Raw genomic sequence first — 19547 nt, 5'->3', positions numbered from 1 at the left:
AAGGCCCTCCCCAGCCTGAGAATACCAACCCCCAGCTGTCAGGCTTTATCACTGCTGGGTATCAAAATTGTGATTTCAGACAGCAGGAGAAAAGCAGGTTTAAATACCGCGCCAAACCACAGGAGTCCAGATGAAGTTAGTAAATCTCTTTTCTTTATTTTCACAGATCTACGCATTTCAAGGACATATCCGTCCTCTTCCTCAGGACAAAATGCAGAGAATACTAACTTTCAAAATTGGGGGGAAATCGCATGTTATTTTTTAAAATTATTTATTTAAATCATTTTTTTTTTTAATAAAGCCACATGTGGTTCCTCTTATTTTGATACACAGCCAAGATAAGCGCATGGCTAGGGGCTGCATCCTGTAGCCGTGGGTTTTATCTGTGCTGGGTATCATAATATGGTGGGACCCTACACCAATTTTTTCATTTAGTTTTACTGTATGGTAGCCGTGCATAACGCCTTTGATTGGAAACAGTCAGATGCTCAGGGTGAGGGTGCATCGGACTGCAACCAATCACAGACACTGGTGGGCGGGGAAAGTAGTACATATGCATGAGCCTAATGAGTGGCCTCGGAAATGAATGGGCGGCCACAGGAGCAGTTACAGCTGACCTGGAACCTCAGTAAATATAGCGTGCCTGCTCCAATCCCCCTATTCCTTCTACCAGCATTTTTAATTGCCGGATTTTGGTCCCCATAGACTTATATGGGGCCCACCATCCGGTCAGCTATCTGGGATCAATTCCAGGCCAGATCCAATTTTTTTTTAAAGTCCATTTTTTCCCTCCAATCCCAGATATCTGTCAGTTTGCCCATCACTACGGTAGTAACAGGCTTTACAAACCGGCTGGTACATTACAGTCATGGCCAAAAATTTTGAGAATGACACCAAAATTATTTTTTCACATGATCTGTTGCCCTCTGGTTTTTAATTGTGTTTGATGTTTACATCACATACAGAAATATAATTGCAATCATATTATGAGTACCAAAAGGTTATATTGACAGTTAGAATGAGTTAATGCAGCAAGTCAATATTTGCAGTGTTGACCCTTCTTCTTCAGGACCTCTGCAATTCTCCTTGGCATGCTCTCAATCAACTTCTGGACCAAATCCTGACTGATAGCTGTCCATTCTTGCATAAGCAATGCTTGCATTTTGCCAGAATTTGTTGGTTTTTGTTTGTCCACCCGTCTCTTGATGATTGCCCACAAGTTCTCAATGGGATTAAGATCTGGGGAGTTTCCAGGCCATGGACCCAAAATCTCTATGTTTTGTTCCATGAGCCATTTAGTGATCACCTTTGCTTTATGGCAAGGTGCTCCATCATGCTGGAAAAGGCATTGTTGGGCGCCAAACTGCTCTTGGACAATTGGGAGAAGTTGCTCTTGGAGGACATTCTGGTACCATTCTTTATTCATGGCTGTGTTTTTAGGCAAGACTGTGAGTGTGCCGATTCCCTTGGCTGAGAAGCAACCCCACACATGAATCGTTTCAGGATGCTTAACAGTTGGCATGAGACAAGACTGGTGGTAGCGCTCACCTCTTCTTCTCCTAATAAGCTGTTTTCCAGATGTCCCAAACAATCGAAAAGGGGATTCATCTGAGAAAATGACTTTACCCCAGTCCTCAGCAGTCCACTCCCTGTAGCTTTTGCAGAATATCAGTTGGTCCCTGATGTTTTTTTCTGGAGAGAAGTGGCTTCTTTGCTGCCCTCCTTGAAACCAGGCCTTGCTTAAAGAGTCTCCGCCTCACAGTGCGTGCAGAAGCACTCACACCAGCCTGCTGCCATTGCTGAGCTAGCTCGGCACTGCTGGTAGTCCGATCCCGCAGCTGAAACAGTTTTAAGATACGGTCCTGGCGTTTGCTGGTCCTTCTTGGGCGCGCTGAAGCATTTTTGGCAACAATGGAAGCTCTCTCCTTGAAGTTCTTGATGATGGGATAGATTGTTGACTGAGGTGCAATCTTTGTAGCTGCGATACTCTTCCCTGTTAGGCCATTTTTGTGCAGAGCAATGATGGCTGCATGTGTTTCTTTAGAGATAACCATGGTTAACTGAAGAGAAACAATGATACCAAGCACCAGCCTCCTTTTAAAGTGTCCAGTGGTGTAATTCTTACTTAATCATGACTGATTGATCGCCAGCCCTGTCCTCATCAACACCCACACCTGTGTTAATGGAACAATCACTAAAACAATGTTAGCTGCTCCTTTTAAGGCCGGAATGCAATGCTGTTGAAATGTGTTTTGGGGGTTAAAGTTCATTTTCTTAGCCAATATTGACTTTGCAAGTAATTGCTGTTAAGCTGATCACTCTTTATGAGATTCTGGAGTATATGCAAATTGCCATTAGAAAAACTTAAGCAGTAGACTTTGTAAAAATTAATATTTGTAGCATCCTCAAAACTTTTGGCCATAACTGTAGATGTGGGAACAGAACCGAGCTTGCTGAGTACATAGCTACTGCAACAGAAGCAAACTGCCTGCATAGATAAACCAAGTTTTCCCGAAAGTAACACAGGATCTTATATTATTTTTTGCTCTGAACAATGCGCTTGGGCTTATTTTCAAGGCATGTCTTATTTTTTTCCCATGAACAACAATTCACATTTATCTTTGAACAAAATAAATGAACATTTGTTCTAATATAGTCATATTGCATTCTGGAACATCAATATAACTTTACAAACCCTGTGTGTAACACAAGTGTGGATCTATCTATCTATCTATTTATCTATCTATTATCTATCCATCCATCCATCCATCCATCCATCCACACATTGCATATACATACAAGCTTATCTCCTCTTTAGCTTTAGATTCCTGCAGTTAGGAGACCTTTTGGAGAAAACCTAGTCACATGATGTGATGGCAAAAAGATCCTGAAGCACTGTTATCATCAGGATATAAAGACTGGAGCCCCTAGGAGAATGGGAGCCTATGAAATTGCCTAGTTTGCTCTCCCTTCTCCCTAATGCCAGTCCTGCATACCAGCCTGTCTCCTGTTTGTTTATATATATATATATATATATATCTATATATATATATATATATATATATATATATATAGATATATATATATATATATATATATAGTAGCAAAACTACACTTACTTTATAGATACAATATCAGATCTCAGCTACCTACATATACAACAATTACCTGGTAAAGCTCTTTTGACCTTCATCTTTAAAAAAAAAAAACCTTTTGGAAACTTTTTTTCACCATCAAGAAATATTTCCAGATTCTGTGTTACGATACAGCTGTTTGCATACTCTCTGGGCTCATCACATCACTGCTCCATATGTGTTTTGCATAGAGACAATCACATACCAACCTCTTTCTCCACTTATAAACCCAATTCAAACAATGAGAGAAGCAGAAGAGAAAGTGCTTGGCAAGTGCCTCTCTTTATAAATATTGCATATGGAGCAGCGATGTGACAAGTGCAGAGAGTAAAAACATTCGAATCCTAATAGTACATTACACAATGTTAAGTCAGTGGAATTCTACAAATGTTCTAAACATCTCTTTAAAGTTAACTAGTCACCTTGAGAAGCACTAGTTATCTGCAGATGTAGGGTCAATCTGCAGGTAAATGGCCTTCAAAGCCTGGTTAGTCGGCTTGCTGGAAAAATGTTGGGCAACCATCATGGCAGCAACACCTGGCAAACTATTAGCAACCCAAAACTGTGTCACAAGGAGATGATGGAAGATGATGGGAGCTGATGATTGCATTCAGCGGCCATCACACTAATTGTCGCTGTCAGTGACTGACAAGGGCTTTTAAAAAATTAAAACAGATATTAGGGACTTTTATTGTTTTAAAAATGGGGCCTGTTGTGCCTGGCCCCATTCGATAACGCAGACTGGTCACAGAACACTCCTGCCAGTGATTCAGCGGCTTACACTAACGTCACGTCAACAGCGCAGAGGCTTATTGTGATCTCTGCTCTATTCACAGTGAGGGACTGCTGACATCATGTTAACTGACAGCTCCCTCAGTTAGGCATTGGAGAGCCAGATGTCAATTAGCATGACTTTGGCAGTTACGCCTGTCAATAGAGCAGAGAGGAAAAGAAGCTGCCGCTTTGTTGACATGACGTCAGCGGAAGCCACTGAATCACTGGCAGGAGTGGTCTATGAGCACTCTGTGCCGGTGAAGAACGGCATCGGGCACAACAGGCAGGTAGGTAGTAACTACCTGGCTGTTAGTGCTTATATATCATTTTTTTTTTTAACAAAGTCCTGGATATATGCTTTAAAACTGCAACTGAGGTGATGTAGGATCACTGCTGTTACAGGTAGATGCCGGCAATGTATAGCAGCCAACATCTGCTTGGTAAGAGCGGGCTCAGCTGCTGAACCTGATACACACAAGTGCACTCTTAAGCCCCCTTCACACATCTGTATAAAACTACATAAGTATAGCACAGTCCGTTTTAACAATCTGTTTTTATTTTTTATCACTCCTCTGTGTGTACGTTTTTAAAAATTTGTGTCATCTGTGTTTTTCCAGCATTACTCGTATAGAAAACAAAATTACAAAGTTTATTCTATATTTTCATTGTTAAACACGGACAGCACTGTACTGTACAATGAAGCCATCCATGTGCTGCACATGCTTTTCCCTGATCCATAGACTTCTATTAGTTATTGTCATTCGTGTTTCCAAAAAAAACCCAGACATGTCTCCATGTGAATCATATGAACACACAGTCTGTGTAAACACACGGACATGTGAGCAGCCTCATAGGTTATAAAGGGTATGTGTGGTAACTGTGAAAAAAACGGATACAACACGTACCAGAAACACGGACATGTGAAGGAGACCTTATGGTGATATGTCGCTGTGCAACAAGGGGTTAATTTCACTTGGAAAAGACAAATGGAATACACTAACACATATGTGAACGAGATAGACATGAACATATACAAATACACAGACATGTACACATACAGTATACAGACATGTACACTATAGATGAGCGATGTTCGAGGTTTGAGGTTTGCCAATTTCATGTTCGAGTGATTTTGGGGGCTGTTCGACCTCGAGCTCGAACTCGAGCTTTTTGTTAAAAGCTCGACAGTTCGAGTTAGGTCCGAGAACGGTTCGATCAACAAAAACATTGCTTTTCACAGTAAGGCTATGTGCACACGTTGCTATCTGCATGCGTCCTGAGTCCCGAGCACAATCGCTCTCTCTTTCCTAGTCACCAATCACGGGCGTCTCGCTGCACGGCTGTCAGAAATCTGCGACGTCTTTTCCTCTTTAGAAAATGGCTGCCGCTTCATTAGTCAATCAGATATTCCGTGCTTTCCCCGCCCACCGGCGCCCATGATTGGTTGCAGCCAGACACGCCCCCACGATGAGTGACAGCTGTCTCACTGCAACCAATCCCAGCCGCCGGCGGGCAGGTCTATATCGTGCAGTAAAATAAATAAATAAATAATAATAAAAAAAAAAATGCGGTTCCCCCAATATTTGATATCAGCCAGGATAAAGCCACACGGCTGGAGGTTGGTATTGTCAGGATGGGGAGCGCCACATTATGGGGAGCCCACCACCCTAACAATATCACCCAGCAGCTGCCCGGAATTGCCGCATCTATTAGATGCAACAGTTCTGGGACTCCACCCAGCTCATCCCGAATTGCCCTGGTGCGGTGACAATTGGGGTAATAATGAGTTAATCATGGCAGGCGTCTCCCCTAGACACCTTCCATGATTAAACTAAAAGTGAAAGTAAAGAAACCCACACAGCGAAAAATCCTTTATTTGGAATAAAAGACAAAAAAACAGTCTGTTTCACCATTTTATTAAAATCCCCAAATACCCCTCCAGGTCCGACGTAATCCACACGACACTGTCAGCTCTGCTACAGAACACGAGTGTTCTGTATCAGCTCCACGTAGCAATGAAGTGAATTGCACGGTCAGAAGAGACTTCAGCAATGCAGACTTCAAGATTACCAAATCTGCCTATCTTGCTCATTAGAGGCAGTAGCTCAGTGGATAGAGCGCTCGCCTAAGAAGCATAACTTCACAAGTTCTAGTCTTGGTTCTGATAAAGAATTTAATTTATTTTTTTATTATTTTTTTATTTTTAATTTTAAATTATAATTATTATATATTTATAATTATAATTTCATTTAATTATGCACTGAGCGGAGGAGCCGGACATCAGCTGTGAGCCGCAGGACACACCTCTAAAATCAGAGCAATTCACGGAATGAGGCTGCATTGCTCTCTCCTCTCTCCTCTCTCTCTCTCTCTCTCTCTCTCTCCCTCTCTCTTTCTCTCTTTCTTTCTCTCTTTCTCTCTCTCTCTTTTTCTCTCTCTCTCTTTTTGTCTCTCTCTTTTTCTCTTTTTCCCTCTCTCTGTCTCTTCTCTTTCTTCTCTCTCTCTCTTCTCTCTATTCTCTCTCTCCTCTCTTCTCTCTCTCCCTCTCTTTTCTCTCTCCTCTCACTCTTCTCTCTCTCTCCTCTCTCTCTTTTCTCTCTCTCTTTTTTCTCTCTCTCTCTTTCTCAGACCTGGCGATGATCAGCTGATGCGGTCACCTGACGGAATCAGCTGACAATATAAGTCGAGCGGTGGGGCCGGCTTTTTACCGCCCGGCCGGCTAAACTATCAGCTGATGCTGTCGGACAGGAGTCTGCACTGAAGTGTGTAGTTTGTTTGGGTTTTTTTGCCCTGATGCATCAGCTAATTGTATAAAAGCCGTTTATACAATCAGCTGCTGTGTCATGTGATTCAGGCCCTTGAACCTGACATATCATCTCATCGCTTTGCCTTCCAGCAAACCGATCAGATGATATTGGATCCGGATTGGACGGTGCGGGACCCTTGACCCAAGATTACTGCGGAGAGGGGTTCTTTATTTTAATAAAGATGGAGTCACTAATTGTGTTGTGTTTTATTTCTAATAAAAAAAATTTTCTGTGTTGTGTTTTTTTTTATCTGTACTAGAAATTCATGGTGGCCATGTCTAATATTGGCGTGACACCATGAATTAATATACAGCTAGCCCTAACCCCATTATTACCCAGCGAGCCACCCATCACCAGGGCAGCTGGAAGAGTTGGATACAGCGCCAGAAGATGGCGCTTCTATGAAAGCACCATTTTCTGGGGCGGCTGGGGACTGCAATTCTCAGCATTGGTGCCCAGAAAGCTTGGGCACCCTGAGCTGCGGATTCCAATCCCCAGCTGCCTAGTTGAACCTGGCTGGAGACAAAAATGGAGCGAAGCCCATGTCATTTTTTTAAAATTTTTTCATGAAATTCATAAAATAAATTAAAAAAAGGGCTTCCCTATATTTTTGATTCCCATCCGGGTACAAATAGGCAGCTGGGGGTTGGGGGCAGCCCATAGCTGGCTGGTGTACCTGGCTAGCATACAAAAACATGGCGAAGCCCATATAATTTTTTTGGGGGGGCAAAAAACTCCTGCATATAGTCCTGGATGGAGTATGCTGAGCCTTGTAGTTTTGCAGCTGCTGTCTGTCTGTATGGAGGAGAGCAGACAGCAGCTGCAGAAGGACAAGGCTCAGCATGCTCCATTCACTAGTGTATGCAGGAGAGCAGACAGTAGCTGCAGAACTACAAGGCTCAGCATACTCCATCCAGGACTGTATGCAGGAGTTTTTTGCCCACCAAAAAAATGACGTGGGCTTCGCCATATTTTTGTATGCTAGCCAGGTACAGCAGGCAGGTACAGCTGCCCCCAAAACCCCCGCTGCCTACATGTACCCGACTGGGAACTAAAAAAAAAGGGAAGCCCATTTTCTAATTATTTCATAAATTTCATGAAATAATTAAAAAAAAAAAATCGACATTAGCTTCACTCCATTTTTGTGTCCAGCCAGGTACAACTAGGCAGCTGGGGATTGGAATCCGCAGCACAGATTAGCCCGAGCTTTCAGGGCCCCTCTGCTGCGAATTGCAGTCTACAGCCGCCCCAGAAAATGGCACTTTCATAGAAGCGCCATCATCTGGCGCTGTATCCAACTCTTCCAGCTGCTCTGAAGCCGGGTGGCTTGCTGGGTAATAATGAGTTAATACTAGCTTTGTTTTACTAGCTAGCATTAAGTCAGATATTCTTAAGAATCCATTAAGAATCTCCAATAAAGGGTTAAAAAAAAAGACACCACACAGAGAAAAAATACTTTAATAGAAATAAATACACAGACACACTTAGAGACTCCATGTTCATTACTCCCTGTCAGCCCTCCACGATCCATGGTCTTCTGTCTTCTTTCTCCTTCAACCCATGCAGCTCTCCTACATCAGACAGCACTGCATGGGAGGAAGACGCTGCTGCTTCCCGTGCAGTCTATATCACTCAGTGAACAGCAGAGGATGCAGGCTGTAAGCGGTGACATCACCGCTGACAGGCGCGTTGCTATAGCAACGGTGTTCCCCGCTATTGACCGGCTGTGGCAGCCGGTGAATAACGGAATGGGGAAGCAGAACGGGGAAGCTGACTGTGGGCCAGAGCATCTCGCCGGTACACGGAGATACACAAACGATCACCACGTACCGGAGAGATGCACTGACAGGACCTAGCATGACGTCTAGCCATGTGACCAGTCTGTAGCCAATGAGAGAATAGACACGTGACTGGTCACATGCTATTTTGACATCACGATAGGTCCTATCATCAGTGCTGGTTACCGGGAGTAAGTGTTATGGTAATGTTTATTTACTATATGTGTACATTTATAATGTGTTTTTAAGTGTTTGTGTTCGCCTCCCATTGTTTTCAATGGGGTTCGAGGGGTTCGTCGAACCGAACTCGAACACGGCCTCTGTTCGACGAACCGAACCGAACTCGAGCCTTTAGAGGCTCGCTCATCTCTAATGTACACATACAGTATACAGACGACACACAGATATATTCACATAGGAGCATATACATATTAGAAGACATATTTGAAAACATTCACAAGCAAATAAATATACACATGCATTATGTGACGACGTGGGCCCCGAGCGTATGGGGGACCATGTGTCAGGTAGCGGGATTGAGTCACACAGGAGCACTTTATCACTTCAATTGTCCATGCGGTTTATTTAAGCCAGTCATAAACCGCTGTTACATTTCATTAAATCATATCCGCAAGTCTTCATACACAGTGACCCCGTACCAGCATCACAGCCTTTACTCACAGACCTCTCAGCTGTATCCGAGCGAAGACATATATGGCGGTCTCCACTTGCTGACACCCAGTCCGCTCACAACCCCCTTCTCCTGGGGATACCTATTCATGAGTCTCAGCACACTCCTCACATGGTCCACCATGTGTTCCATCAGGTCCATTTCCTCCCAGGACCCTGGTAGACTGCCATGTGATCACCACCAGACACATGATATCCTCCCAGACACACCCCTGGGTGGGAGGCATGTGGATGGTCAGTCCCGCCCATTGCTTTCTGGGACTATCCCATGCATCTAGCCCTGAAACATGCTACCAAAAGACTCGTGGAACTACAAGTCCCAGCGAAGAATCCAAGTTCATAGCTGAGGCTCTCTGCGACACACACCGGCCACCTCTAAGGTTACTGAGTGCCATCTCACAATTAATAGACAAACACAATCATATATACACAGACATACACACATATTGGGGTGTTTTTACTTAAGATGATGAGGGAAAACACTTCTTCTCTTGTCTCCCATCTGGCAGAAGCTCCTCTTCGGTGGGAAGTAGGTAGACAATGCACAGTGTGCTGCGTGATGTCAGTATATAAGACACATGGCTGTGATCAGCAAATTGCCCGCTTCTGTGTCTGCTAAATTGTGATGCGGTCGGGCTGGCACTGTGCATATAAGTGTGTTAAAATGCTATCCCAGCTGCATTGACGTACAGCGAACATGGCCGCATGCAGTTTGCTGTATGCTGCCATGTGTGCTATACTGATGTAGCACAACTCAAATGTGAACGTGGAAACCCAAACCCCGGAATATCCGTGCCAGTCAGTACACCAACACTTTGAGGCCACATACACAACCCCAACACCAGACTGGGAGACTGCCTAGCAACAGGTAAAAGGGATAGGCACTGATTGAATAGCCGCCACCCAATCTGTAGGGAGAGACCCAGGGAGGGGGACGGGCCAATGGTCAGTTGGGAAGTTGGCGGGAGGAAGTAGTCAAGAGAAGTGAGGAGAGTCGAGGAGAGTGAAGGAAGGAGTAGAGGAGTTGTGAGGAGAGGAAGGAGTTGAGAGTAAAAGTACAGAAAGATCTGAAGTAACAACTGTAATAGGAGTGAAGGACTGTGAAGTACGGAACTAGGACTCCAGGAACCGTGGGTTACTTGTGGAAGTGTAAGACTCCAGGAACCACGGGACGCCTGTGCAAGTCTGGAACCAAAGCTCACAGGACTCAGCACAAGGTGGGGTGCAGACCCTAGGACAGCGGGACACTTTATGGTCAACTGTTAAATCTGCCAGGTGAGAAGATCTAAAGGGTCCATGCCAACCAAAGAGTCTGAAGCATCAGCAGAAAAGAGGGGACTGGGGACTGAACTGCTTAAATAGTCCAGGCTACCTGCAATAGGAACAAGACTGAAAGGAAGGGGCTCAAGCAGCTCTAGGCCATAGGAGCCCATCCACAGCAAGTGTGCATGGAGGACAGCCAACCCAGGTCACAGCTGGCATGGAGAACAAGCGGAGCAGGAACACCTGTAACCGGTACCTGCAGGTCCATGTACCAGCCACAAATAAAGGCAAGTTGAAACTGAAATACTGGTGTGGACTGTTTTCTTCTTATCATAGCCCCCTCCACCATCCACTGCTGGGGCCTGTCCCTGCTTGAGGAGAGCCCAAAACACCTAAGCTGCACTACTCAATCAGCCCCAGCAGAACCCTGCAGCGGCGACCCCAATAACCTGGCCGCATCCGCATAGTCGAGAACTTTTTTCATTTCATTCCCTTTTTATTTTTAACCCATTTTTTCTGAGGGCCGATCCCCCCAGGGTCACGGAACTGGGCATCGGCCGTGACTACAACTGATCCCCCTGCGCACCACGCGCCCGGGACCTAGTACCCCACAGCCCCTGGGGCGTCACACTGACATTATGCAGCAGGCGGCTGGCTGGCCCTAAGGTACCTGCCCATGATCTTATACTCATCCTACGATGTCTTCACCTTTTATCCACACTGCTTTAGTCCAGTGGCGCCATCTTTTGACCACAACTTCTGAATAGCCAGAAGTCAGAAGTTACATCACAAGCTCTCAGTGCAAGTCTATGAGCATCAGAATGAGGCTCTCATAGACTTGCATTGAAAAGCAACCACTGGCTTGCTCCATGAAACACTAGAGTGATCCAGCAGGTGACAGAAAGTGAAGCTGCCAGGACAGAAGTATAAGACTAGGGGCCGGGAACTTACATTAAAAGCACCACTCTAGTGATGAAATAAAAAAAAGGCTGAAATGGTGCTTTAAAAGGACTGAGTCAGCACAGAATGGTTGTTCAAGCCATGTACATCTTCCCACCTGCATATTTTCCATCTATCTCCACCCCACCTCTTCTCTGATTGACAGTTCTGGCTTTATAAAGCCAGAGAAAGGCAAACATACATGGACAAAAAGCAAGTGGGAAGGTACACTTATACTGTATGTTTGGCCCTCCCATGATGCAGCAAGCACCTGTACTTAGTTTGAGCAGTCATTTTGTGCCGACACAGTCCCTTTATGATTCGGCATGATACAAGTGCCTGAAGAAGTTCAGCCCTGACCAGGAAAGCTCCTTTAATTATAATGCAAATTTATACATTACAGAGAATGATGTGTAGTTCCATAAATGCTTACATTGAGCTGCTGCCAGACTATTACAGTTGATCATTAGGGGTGTTGGGTGTCGAACCTCCACGAATGTGATACTGATGACCTGTTAAAGGAATAAGTTATGAATGATTCTCAGAAGCTTTGCGTGAATATTTTAGAGTTGCAGCTGATATAAAGTCAATGGCAATAGAGTCACGTGTGACTTATGACAGAAAATCCAAAACATTTGAAAATGTTTGTGACTTAAGGCCCCGTTACACGCGTCAATTTATCGTGCGATCGCATGTGCGATCGCACCCGCCCCCATTGTTTGTGCGTCACGGGCAATTTGTTGCTCGTGTCACACAAAGTCGGTCACCCCTGTCACACGTACTTACCTTCCGAACGACCTTGCTGTGGGCGGCAAACATCCTCTTCGTGAAGGAGGAGGGACGTTCGGCGTCACAGTGACGTCACACAACGGCCGCCCAATAGAAGCGGAGGGGCGGAGATGAGCAGGACGTAACATCCCGCCCGCCTCCTTACTTCCTCATTGCCGGCGGGACGCAGGTAAGCTGTGTTCGTCGTTCCCGAGGTGTCACACGGAGCGATGTGTGCTGCCTCAGGAACGACGAACAACCTGCATCCAGGAATGTGACCGATATTTTGAAAATGAATGACGTGTCAACGAGCAACGATAAGGTGAGTATTTTTGCTCATTAACAGTCGCTCGTAGCTGTCACATGCTACGATATGTCAAACGATGCCGCGATGCCGGATGTGCGTCATGGAATCCGTGACCCCGACGACATATCACCCGATATATCGTAGCGTGTAACGGGGCCTTTAGTATCACAGTCACAAGAGTTATCAGGTCACCATACGACACCACAGGAATCCATTAGATGTGATGTCGTAATGCGGCACTGCGATTTCAGTAGTGTGCGATGTCACCGTGTAGCCTTAACCTTATCCAAAACAAGTGGAACTGGTTCCATGTGTGACTCATATTTTGTGCTAAGTGCTAACAATTGAAACTTGGATTTATGCTTTTACTAATATATTGTAGTAATGTGACATAGTAATGCCACTTGGCTGCTTGTTGAGGTAGAGACAGGAACAGTAATTATTTAAATGTTGGCTGGTTTATTCGATTTTCATAAACCACTCCATAGGATGAACGTAAACAGCTTTTTCCATCAACAAAATAACGAACGGGAACACAAAATAACAAGTTCCCAGGGTATTGTGGGGCCCGCCCGCTCAGGATAGTGTCTGGCTCTTTAACAAGAATATCACCACTGGAAATCCGCACACCTCCAGACACAGACAGATTCTGAGACTATAGGTCTCCATTTTACTTGAAGTTCAAACCCCAGGGTGGGGATATGTGAGCAGTCAGTCTATTAACCCTAGAACACGCAACCATAGAAATCTACACTTTCACATACCTGGGGCCTTTTAGGCCTGTGTGCAAATAACATGGAGTAACTCAAATAGAAATAGTTTTCAAAGTTTATTTGAGATGTGACTATTTCAAAACAGTACAATTATGTGCATAAAACAAAAAAAAGTAATTACACTGACTTAAAATGCCCAATATATGCATTCTATATAATTATTTTTTATATTTATATATATATATATATATATATATATATATATATATATATATATATATACTGTATATATATATCCATATATATATATATATATATATATATATATATATATACAGTACAGACCAAAAGTTTGGACACACCTTCTCATCTCTAGAACAACTGTTAAGAGGAGACTTTGTGCAGCAGGCCTTCATGTTAAAATAGCTGCTAGGAATGGACATTAGACCAGTGGAAATCTGTGCTTTGGTCTGATGAGTGCAAATTTGAGATCTTTGGATCCAACCACCATGTCTTTGTAGAAAAGGTAAACGGATGGACTCTACATGCCTGGTTCCCACCGTGAAGCATAGAGCAGGAGGTGTGATGGTATGGGGGTGCTTTTCTGGTGACACAGTTGGGGATTTATTCAAAATTGAAGGCATACTGAACCAGCATGCCTACCACAGCATCTTGCAGCGATTTGCATTCCATCCGGATTGCGTTTAGTTGAACCATCATTTATTTTTCAACAGGACATTGACCCAAACACACCTCCAGGCTGTGTAAGGGCTATTTGACTAAGAAGGAGAGTGATGGGGTGCTACGCCAGATGACCTGGTCTCCACAGTCACCAGACCTGAACCCAATCGAGATAGTTTGGGGTGAGGTGGACCGCAGAGTGAAGGCAAAAGGGCCAACAAGTGTTAAACATCCCTGGGAACTCCTTCAAGACTGTTGGAAAACCATTTCCGGTGACTACCTCTTGAAGCTCGCCAAGAGTGTGCAAAGTAGTAATGAAAACAAAAGGTGGATACTTTGAAGAACCTAGAATATAAAACATATTTTCAGTTGTTTCACACTTTTTTAAGTATTTCATTCCACATGTTTTAATTCATAGTTTTGATTCCTTCAATGTGAATCTACAATTTTTAGAGTCATGAAAATAAAGAAAACTCTTTGAATGAGGAGATGTGTCCAAACTTTTGGTCTGTACTGTATATATATATATATATATATATATATATATAAACGATTTTTAAAGTATAGATAAAGTTTTTTTATATAAAACTCGTAGTAAACATGGTGCACTCTCCAATCATTTCATCCAACTTGTCCACACCTTCTTTTCTTTTATTATAATGCAGTATGATTTCAGGTTTCTGTTTCCTGTCATCGGTGTCAATACTTCCATCATGATGCATTGTACTCAGTAATATCACGGATTTTTCTTTCCTTGAGTTATAAGATACCATTGTCTCTTGATTGCAGAAACCAAAGACACTTTCATAAAGTGGTCGTTTGGAATTGTGCTTCGTGATTGGGGGAATTTTGCGGCGGTTTGGCCTCATAGTACCAACAAGTGTGAGTTTTTTCTGAAGCAAAAATTTGCCCAGTTCCAGATTGGTAAAGTAGTTGTCCATTGTTATATTTTTCCAGAATTGAAAATTGGTACTGCAGGTGTTTTTACTATGTCAGAACATAGGTCTTTCTGGACTGGAGCATCAGCTTTTTTGCCACAGTAAATCAGACCATTCATGCCATAATAGCCTGTAGAATCACATATCCAGAATTTTTTTATGCCATACGTGGCAGGTTTAGTGGGCATATACTGAATGAATTTGCAACGTCCCCTAAAGGCAAGAAGTTGCTCATCCACTGTCACTTTGTCATTAGAATGGTAAAGTTTTGTAAAGTTTTTGATGAAAAGATTCTAGATGTAGCTAATAGGGGCTAATTTATCTGTTTCCAACCTCACAGGACGAGTTCTCTTATCATCAAAACAAAGGCTTCTCCGAATATCCTCAAATCCATTGACTGACATTGTAGCTTTATAGTGTGGATCTGAAAAAGGGTTCAGAAACAATTATCTGATTGGAACATCGTACGATTTTGTACACCCTGCCAGAAGAGTAAGGGCAATATAACCATATAGTTCCTCTGTTATATTTTTCTATGTTTTTTTTTCTTCCTGAAGCAATATGTTTTCCTTCTAAGTTAGCACACAAAACTACCTCATCTGCAATATCATCTGCAAAAATTTACAGAAGACATCTCTTTTGGACAAGATTTGGGGAATTCCTACAGCGCCTTCAGCATCTCTCATAATATTAGAAAAGAATAAACATTTTTTTTTTTTTTTTATATATGGGGAAGATCAGGCTTGAACCTGAGAAGTAAGTGTCAATGAAACAATGGGAGAGGGATTCTCTAACCACTATTCTGTTCTTTGAAAGGTACTGTGAAGCAGTGACTGCGGAAGATCTATAGAGCTTAATCCAATATGTGAACAATAAATTTATATATATATATTTATATATATATTTATATATATATTTATATATATATATATATATATATATATATACACATACATACATACATACATACATACATACATACATACATACATACATACATAAATGTGTGTGATTCTTTTGTTTTATTTATACATTGTGTGTGTGATTTATTTAAGTCTAGGGTATTGGGACTCCCGTTTTAAATCGGGAAAAATTGTGAAAGAGGGTGGAGAAGAAACCAAGCCGGTATCTCCCTGAACTCACATTACCTTTCATCATAGGAAATCGCTCACTCCCTCTGCACTGCAAATGCGTCCCCTCATTTTTTCTCACGGTCTGAACTTATATCACCTTTCCACTATGGGGATACCTATTCCCCACGCACGCGCCCTGATCATCTATCCTAACCCTTTTTTTGTGGTAATGTCCACACTTTGTTTTTTTCAGGGAGATACCGGCTCGGTTTCTTCTCCACCCTCTTTCACAATTTTTCCCGATTTAAAACGGGAGTCCCAATACCCTAGACTTAAATAAATCACACACACAATGTATAAATAAAACAAAAGAATCACATATATATATATATATATATATATATATATATATATATATATATATATATATATATATATATATAAATTTATTGTTCACATATTTGATTAAGCTCTATAGATCTCCCGCAGTCACTGCTTCACAGTACCTTTCAAAGAACAGAATAGTGGTTAGAGAATCCCTCTCCCATTGTTTCCTTGACACTTACTTCTCAGGTTCAAGCCTGATCATCCCTATAAAAAAAAAAAAAAAAAAAATGTTTTATTCCTTTCCCCCCCCCCCCCCCCCCGTTTCTTCCTTTTTGTAGAAAAAGACAATGATTTTTGTTCTGGCTAAATTTATTTCACTAAGGGTATACCTTCCATTTTAATTTGTTTGAAGATAAACCATTTTCAGTTAATGTGTAACATCATGCAGTAGTTGTTTTTTTCTATCATGACGTAGCTCTACTCCTCGTGGCTATGAGTCATGAGGTAATGAGGTCATCTCCAGGAGCGTGGCTTCTCCTGGAAACCTCTATATAAACCTTTGTATTCCCTGTATCTGTATGATATTTTTTCCCTGAAGAAGGAGGCGTACATGCCTCTGAAACGCGTAGGAATGTTTCAATAAAAGAATATCTATTTTTAATAACACCAGCTCGTGGTTTATAGCGCGGCATTAAACCCGTTTTTCCACCCTGAACTTTTTATAGCATTTTCCCTTCAACGGGGCCGCTGCTTGACCACTCCAGCACTCACATATGTCTGCACAGGGGTTGTGACTGGCACAACCTGATCAGGTGAGTGTATTCATTCTTTTCACTTTCCTAAACCCATATACCGGGTAAGACCCTATTTTGCGCCTTTCTTTCCCTACCTACAGTTTCTTATGCAACTTCCCTGACCTATGTTCATCATGGAAGTTAAAATCTTGGAGCACTAAAAATCATCTGGTCACTCGGGCATTCTTCCCTTTCTTGTTCCTCATTCACCTGAAAGGTGGCATGGTCTGAGCTGTCAGCCTAAAAGATAATATCTTAATGTGTCAAACACCCACTTAATGGCCAGGCACGTCTTCTCCATGATTGGAATATTTATTTTCACTAGATGACAGTTTATTACTCAGGTAGTCAATGGAGTATTCTTCTATGTTTATGTCGCAGCTGCGCTGCTTGGATCCGGGTGGTCCGTGGCTTGAGGAATCCCAGACCTGGGGGCACCAACGAACAGTTTTCAAATGAAAAATAAAAAATAAAATAAAAGTTCGACTACGCCACTCGCGGTTTGCGGCCAGGGATGATAGGGCCGCCGCTGCAGGTTCCCACTGGGGATGATGGATGGAGGCAGCGTGGATGGTGGAGCCCTCCATGAGCAGGGCTTTTCCCCAGGGGGAGGTGAAGGGTTAATGTGGCGCCCCTGACCTGGTCAGGCACCACTGAGTACTGCACCCATGCTGGGGACAGTACAATACAGGTAATCCAGAAGGCTGACCGGGGTGTGGTACACAGGCGCATAGTGATCAGGTCTCACACATGTACCCATGAGAGGACCCCTGGGGATCCCAGGAGGGGGAAAAGCCTTCACCTTCACTGGAATAGTGGAGGGGGCCAAAAGCCTCCATCTCCTCTCAAGGGGTGTGGTAAGAGAGTCTGGTTGCTAGGTGGCGTAGGCAGGCACAAAAGGGAAAAGGAGAAGGAGGAGTAAACAGTCTAGAGTCTGCAGCAGAGTGTGGAGGAGTGAGGAGCAGGAAAGTGAGGCTCTGACAGGAGCAGCAGTGAAGGTCCCAGATGTGAGCCGGTTCAGAGCAGAGTCCAGGGAGCTCCGAGGAGAGCTGACCCCTTCCCCTGGGCTGCTGTAGTCTGACAGCGTCCGCGCAGTGGCTACCGACGGGGGAGAACGGTCAACTAGGAGTGCTACCCGAAACCCATCTTCAGCTAGAGAGAGAGCAACGGAGTGGGAAGTAAGGAGACTGCTAGAGAGTACCAGGCCCAAACGGGCGGCAGATCCCGAAGCGGAGATAGATCCAGCTTTCTTTTGCTAAACCTGCCGGTGTGGGGCTCTCAAAGCCCACGCCACAACACCACAAAAGCCGCAGCCACGTAGCCACAGTTAGGGCCCATAGGTCACAGGAGGCAAGCAGCTGGAGTGGCCTGGCCCAGGCGACAAGCACACGGCAAACGAAGGGGAGAGAGGCTTCAGCATCTTTCCTGGGTGACCCCCATAGGGACTCAAAGTCGGGGTTACCCCAAACCACCAAGGGCTAAGGAAGGCGAGTTAGTAGTCACCCTCACAAGTCAGCCTGAAGGACACCTGGTTCCCACCTGGTTCATCCCAGCTACGCCCGGGTTACTCACCCTGCCATCTGAAGTGAGTAAAACCCCTGAAAGACATTCTGCTTGTGTGGAGTTATTCTGCGCCTTGTGGTTCTACACACCTACACCGGGCCCTGGGGCTTGCCTCACTCTCAGGAGGCTATCCCAACTGACTGCACACACCATCAGCCCCAGGCGACCCTCAACCTGCAGTGGCGGTCCCCACTGACCGCAATTCTGAGAGTGGCGTCACGACAAATAGAAGATTTCCTACCGGTGACAAGATCCAGACTGACAGCGGAGTCCCTGAAGGTAATGCACCGATACAGCGTCCCCGGGGCTCGACAAATGGCGTCACGAACAGGATAAGGACTAGACCTGTCCAGACAGGTGACCATGTGCCTGGGCGGTCCGCTTGAAAAATTGGAAGCGCCGCCATATTGCCACCATGAAAAGCGCGCTGAAAAACAACAGCAGCCCGCGCTGGGAGAAGTTACCGCCCACGAAGAGGTGTGGCTACCCAGAGATCCCCTGCAGAGTTCTGACCTCGCTTGTGAAGAGAGCAGAAACGTCCAGAGACGTCGGGACAGAAAGGGAGCCAGAAGCCTGCTGCTGGGAAAGGAGCTGCTGAAAGAGGCAGAGCGGAAACTGAACAGCTTGCTACTAGAGGCAACGGCGAGTCCACTGCTGGGAAATCGTGCAGAAGAGGGCGCAGAAGAAATGGCGTCTGACCGCAGAAACCCAGAACCGGGCTCCGCTGCCTGGTGGTATCGGGAGCTGGCCCAGTTCTGCGACCGACTGGAGACCCGGGTCGTGGAGCAGATCAGGGAAGAACGCATGGAACTTCTGGAGATGGCTGCCGCGGTTCAGGCCTATGAGAGGGGAACCGCACGACGAGTGCCAGATCGGACGGCGACGACTCAGACCCCGATGCTGCCACCGATGGGTGAGTCCAGTATTACCCCTGCCGGCCCGGATGCCCCGACCCCTGCTGCCACGCCCGCGGTCCCTGAAGAGGCGCCCGGCGCGGC

Source organism: Anomaloglossus baeobatrachus, chromosome 6 (genome assembly GCF_048569485.1).
Source record: "Anomaloglossus baeobatrachus isolate aAnoBae1 chromosome 6, aAnoBae1.hap1, whole genome shotgun sequence".
NCBI classification, from domain to species: Eukaryota; Metazoa; Chordata; class Amphibia; order Anura; family Aromobatidae; genus Anomaloglossus; species Anomaloglossus baeobatrachus.
This window is presented reverse-complemented; position numbering follows the sequence as displayed.